We start from the raw sequence: 6,687 nt of genomic DNA, 5'->3' as shown, positions 1-6,687 counted from the left end.
TTGAAGTCGCAGTTTCAGAAGGTGTGTGGCTTGTGATAGCAAGCCGAAATGTATGTGGTTGTTGCGAATCCATAACACAGGGTTGACCATTTGTTGAAGGCGAAGCCTGGATGAAAATAGCCGCATAGTAGCCGTTATCCCTGGCAGTTTTTAGGCTGTAAGTTCGCTTGCATCTCGTAACATAAAGTGATATAAGACTGGATTACCTCTGCATCCATGTATTGTTATGTAGTGGTTGGTGATTCTGCGTTGTTATGTGTGTTTCATCGATTCATAGTACCCTTGCACTGTCAGACATGTTAACTTTCACTGCTTTTGTTACTAAATTTTAGTTGTAGTCAGCATCTTTGTGTATGTTTGTTGAATTCAATGTCAGTTGAGTGACAGGAAACCGGTGAGTGGGAAAATGTCCCTTTCAGACTTGCCAGAGTGGCAGGAAGTAGAGGTCAGAGGTGATAGAACTGGTCTTATTCAGACTAACAGTCCGGGTTAAGAGGTCAATGGAAGAGTCTACTAACTCACGTGGGGGTTGTTTGTTTGTGCTTTCGCACTTGTATATTTTCAATATGCTAGCTGTCATTGGAAACGTATGTATGTATGTATATTGCAAATATTATGTGTCCAATTACAACCTATAACTGTTAGAGTACCCAGACAAACTGTTGAAAAAAATCTTGTTTTTTATTTGCTACGATTGCATAACGGTCAATCGCATAAGTCTTAGATAGGCATAGAATGAAAAAAAAAAAACCCAGACCATTTCTTATTCACTCTATTATAGAATAGAGTGAATAGAATATATAATTGCATGCTTCATTATGGCCTCATATAATGTCACTGTAAATGACCCGGAAATATATCATGATAAGAAATACAAAAATCATAAAAACTGTGCAAAGTGATAGAAAAGTCAACATGTTTTGGCAGTGGTTTTTCTGACCAGCCTGAAGGACTTCAATGTCATAATCATGAGGTTCTTTAACTCATGGAACACGACCTTGTCCTTACCGCTCTTAGCTATCCTTGTCCAAACTTTATCTTACATCTGTAGATACACTAATGTCCGTATTCGGGACACGAAAAATAATCCCGCAATTTGGCACCGTGGATTACGAAGCGTCCGCCGTTCCATAGCTTCCAGTTTGAAACCAATTACTGCGCTCTTAGGGGTACCCTCTACGGCTCTTACACCCGGGCAGTGACTTTGTGGATAACCGCTCAGATCGGGGACAGGGCTTAGAAATACAAATCTGGGGAGCGTTTGGATAAATTGGGACTAATACAGAATATTGTTAAAGTTTACGTTGACTGAACATTTGAGAAGGAATACCAATTCAAGAGTAATGTGAGAGAGAGAGAGAGGGGGGGGGGGTATTCGCACAAATATATATGTTTATAGGAGCATGGTTTACCAATACAAAACATTCTTACCTCTCAAAAAGATTTTTTAAAGTACAGCATAGGTAGCAAAATGATTAGAAAGAAAATTTGCATTAACATAGACCTATATTCTTTGCCAAAAGTTGGTGCCTTTCGTGGTTCATAGAGAAAATGAAAAAAAAATGTAACTTGAATTCAGTTTCTGATTTTATTGGTGCAGAGATGCAGACAAATTTGTGCACCCAAATTGAAATATATGTCCTGCCTGTGTACGTTAGCTGCAGAAAATCCGCTTCTTGAAGATTGATGACGACTCTAAACCGATTTCATGTTGACATGTGCGGAAATCACTTCCACTCAATGTCCAGCCCACGAGCATTGCAATTGCAAATCTGATTTGCCCTTCAGAATTGGGGTGGGTACCGGTACGGTGTACCGATACAAAACCGTTTTTTTCTTGTTGGACCGGTCCGGAAAAACTGGCCCTGAAAAGAAAATCAGATGTGATACTGATTTGAAAATGAACAAATTATACCTGTGGGCGTTAAGTGTTTTGGGGCTTACATGTGCAAGCAAATAACAAGAGCAAAATAGAGGAGAGTTGATAGTAATTTTTTTTAAGTTTCGACAGTCAAACTCTGTCTAAAACAGAGGCTGTTTACAGAGTGTTGTTTACATGAAGATAAGATTTTAAAGCACCAATGGACATCGGATACCCAACATTGTCAGCGAAATGGACCATTGTTTTGAGTACAATAAGTTGACAAATAATTAGGTCCTGGACCTGTACCTGAATTTTCTGTACCGGTGCCCACCCCTAGTGAACATCCTCCATTACTGCGAGGCTGTAATAAGTAACGAAGATGTTGATTCCATTAGTTTCCATCTAATGCGATCGATCCCTCGGTAAATTAGAAATTAACATAGAAACAATCTTCGAAATCTAATCAAAGTCTCAGCCCGCCAATGAATGTTTTCAGAAGTTGGATTCTGCTCTGAAATTGCCGGGATTGGAGGCAGGTTGGACGTAACTGATAAGAATGACAAATAGGGTCTCCTTATTTACTCGGTTCTAGAGGTGGATTCCTCAGGGGTTGTACACATCTGTATCTGTATCTATATAGCCGGTATAACCGCCCTTCGGCGTACCACACCAGCTTCTGTATCTGTATCTATATAGCCGGTATAACCACCCTTCGGTGTAACACACCAGCTTCTGTATCTATAAAGCCGGTATAACCGCCCTTCGGCGTAACACACCAGCTTAATTCTGTATCTGTATCTATATAGCCGGTATAACCGCCCTTCGGCGTAACACACCAGCTTAATTCTGTATCTGTATCTATAAAGCCGGTATAACCGCCCTTCGGCGTAACACACCAGCTTAATTCTGTATCTGTATCTATATAGCCGGTATAACCGCCCTTCTGCGTAACACACCAGCTTCTGTATCTATATAGCCGGTATAACTATCCTTCGGTGTAACACACCAGCTTCTGTATCTGTATAGCCGGTATAACCGCCCTTCGGCGTAACACACCAGCTTCTGTATCTATATAGCCGGTATAACCATCCTTCGGTGTAACACACCAGCTTCTGTATCTGTATCTATATAGCCTGTATAACCGCCCTTCGGCGTAGCACACCAGCTTCTGTATCTATATAGCCGGTATAACTATCCTTCGGTGTAACACACCAGCTTCTGTATCTGTATAGCCGGTATAACCGCCCTTCGGCGTAACACACCAGCTTCTGTATCTATATCATGAGCCGGTATAACCGCCCTTCGGCATAACACACCAGCTTCTGTATCTGTATCTATATAGCCGGTATAACCGCCCTTCGGTGTAACACACCAGCTTCTGTATCTATATCTATATAGCCGGTATAACCGCCCTTCGGCATAACACACCAGCTTCTGTATCTGTATCTATATAGCCGGTATAACCGCCCTTCGGTGTAACACGCCAGCTTCTGTATCTATATAGCCGGTATAACCGCCCTTCGGCATAACACACCAGCTTCTGTATCTATATCTATATAGCCGGTATAACCGCCCTTCGGCATAAAACACCAGCTTCTGTATCTGTATCTATATAGCCGATATAACCGCCCTTCGGCGTAACACACCAGCTTCTGTATCTGTATAGCCGGTATAACCGCCCTTCGGCGTAACACGCCAGCTTCTGTATCTATATCTATATAGCCGGTATAACCGCCCTTCGGCATAAAACACCAGCTTCTGTATCTGTATCTATATAGCCGATATAACCGCCCTTCGGCGTAACACACCAGCTTCTGTATCTGTATAGCCGGTATAACCGCCCTTCGGCGTAACACGCCAGCTTCTGTATCTATATAGCCGGTATAACCGCCCTTCGGCATAACACACCAGCTTCTGTATCTGTATCTTTATAGCCGGTATAACCGCCCTTCAGCATAACACACCAGCTTCTGTATCTGTATCTATATAGCCGATATAACCGCCCTTCAGCATAACACACCAGCTTCTGTATCTGTATCTATATAGCCGGTATAACCGCCCTTCGGCGTAACACACCAGCTTCTGTATCTATATCTATATAGCCGGTATAACCGCCCTTCGGCATAAAACACCAGCTTCTGTATCTGTATCTATATAGCCGATATAACCGCCCTTCGGCGTAACACACCAGCTTCTGTATCTGTATAGCCGGTATAACCGCCCTTCGGCGTAACACGCCAGCTTCTGTATCTATATAGCCGGTATAACCGCCCTTCGGCATAACACACCAGCTTCTGTATCTGTATCTTTATAGCCGGTATAACCGCCCTTCAGCATAACACACCAGCTTCTGTATCTGTATCTATATAGCCGATATAACCGCCCTTCAGCATAACACACCAGCTTCTGTATCTGTATCTATATAGCCGGTACAACCGCCCTTCGGCGTAACACACCAGCTTCGCAGGCACGCGGCGCGTCAGCAGCTGGTTATATTACACCGAAGGACCCGTCACACCTAACTTTTGCACATCTATCTGCAAGCGTTCTTTAAAACTATCCAGAGATGATAATCTCAACACTGTAAAAAAATCTCGTAGAATCCGCATAGTACTGAAACTACTAAGGTTAATTTGACTGTAGCATTGTTTGTGAATCTTGATTTTTTTTAATTTTTGATATCATAAAAATGCTGTATCATATGTCATCAAATGTAACATCCCCGTCCCATGTTCGTGTAAGCATGCAACCCTGTAAGAAAACGTTCAGAAATCTCTTAGGATTCAAACCGCTAAGGGCGTTTGTGATTTCATGATTTTCGATGATTGTCAAAGCTATTAGTGTACCATACCATTCAATAGGGAAAATGTTCGCGGGGGTTTTCTTGTGCGATGGAGATAAAATGTTTTTTCGTGGTGGTTTTCAGTTTTCAGTTCGCGGTTCGGCTCTGAAATTGCCGGGATTTGAAGCAGGTTGGACGTAGCCGATAAGACTGAATAATAGGGTCTCCTTACTCGGCTCTAAGGCCACAGCAAAGAAATTTTATGGATGCAGAGTGCAAAATGAGATAGGGCGGAAAAAAATAAGATGGGTAAAAAACAACAAGATGGCTAAATTTTCAAAATAGACGCTATGACCGTTGTACAACAAGAATTGATGTCACAAAATATGGCATCACAACCAACAAGGGCATATACATTGCTGTATTAAAGAAGTGAACTAGTGTAGTAAAAGTGATACTTGTGTGGTACACTGGTATCAATTGCCAAGCTGGCGACTACAGTCATGGCTTCCATATTGGTGGCCCTTTTACAATTATCCAATAAGTTTCACTTCTAAAACTATTGTCATAGCTGCATCCCTAGCTAGTGTCACTTCTACAAATAGGATTATTAGGCTACAACACAACATGTTGGCCTATTTTGATTTGGTCTATCTGACCATCCCCGAAATTCTTGGGTTTTTTTTTCCGAAATCAGGCGAAAATTAATGAGCGCTGATGTCATCCGTAAAATGTACTTGCTGTGGCCTAAAGGTGGGTTCCTCAGGGGGTTGGTTATCTTGAGAAGCCCCGAGTTTCTCCTTCCTAATCTCACGTTTTGTCCCGTCGCCGCGGCCGGACCATTAAATACTGAGTCGGGGAGAGGGTTCCGCACGGATGGTTCCAGTGACGTTCAGAGGAAAACGTGCTCAAAATCACACATAGTATCTGTGTCTTCGGTGTAAAACACCAGCTCCTGTATCTGTATGTGCATCTATATCTGTATCTTTATAGCCGGTATAACCGTACTTCAGCGTAACACAGCTATCTTCTCAGTATATCTGCATGATAGCCTGTATGAACGAATGAACGAATTCGAATTCATAGCTCTATATCTTGTACTTAAATGTAGGCAACAGTTGATTCCATCTGCGTTTAAAACGCTAATCTTAATCTGAACATTATGAATGGTTGTTCAGACAGAATAAAATGGTAGGAACAAATATAAATTAACAATAGAACAGCGTTTCTACTCATGTGATGATGACGTCAGAATTGTCCGCCATGTTGGATCGTTAACCCCAAAAGTACAATCAAGCAAAAAACTATCAAAATGTAAAGGGCTAAATTATACACTCAAAAGTAAAGTTAGTTCAGTAGTCGGCCCTTGTACAGTCATATCACCTTTTCTTTCAACTCATTGATGCACAGAAGAAAACTGGTAGGAACAAAATGTAAAAAAAAAAATAAATAAATAAATTGCGGCAAAATCAAAATAGAACAGCAGAATTTCTACTCACGTGACGATGACGTCAGAAATGTCCGCCATGTTGGATTGTTAACCCGAAACTAATAGTTACGCAAAAACTGAATAAACCGTAATATATCCAAAATTCTACATTTAAGATTAAAGTTACTTCAATAGTCTTAGTTTTGTACAATCATATCACTTTTCTTATCAACTTATTGAAGGTGCTATCTCATTAGTTCTCATGTAGGGATAAACGTTTGACGCTTCCGGTGACGTTACGTCTAAACGCTGACGGCGGTTGCGAGGTTCCAACCCACGCACGCACGTCTTACGTCAGCGCGGCGTACGCACGTCACAGAGGTGTACCACAGCCGACGGCGCGCCTTCTATATATACCTGGATGATCGGTGAGCAGCGTCAGACGGTGGTAGGGTGTAGTGACTGTGTGCGGATAGCGGCTAACAACGTGTGTTTTAACTGCCACCACGCTGCTCTGAGTGCAACTTACTTGTCTAGGAGTAACACTGGGAACGTGATGCTTGCTTGGAAGCGGTGATCTCCAGAAAATTCCTTCTCTCTCACTAGCCTCCA

Source organism: Branchiostoma floridae, chromosome 12 (genome assembly GCF_000003815.2).
Source record: "Branchiostoma floridae strain S238N-H82 chromosome 12, Bfl_VNyyK, whole genome shotgun sequence".
Lineage (NCBI taxonomy): Eukaryota > Metazoa > Chordata > Leptocardii > Amphioxiformes > Branchiostomatidae > Branchiostoma > Branchiostoma floridae.
This window is presented reverse-complemented; position numbering follows the sequence as displayed.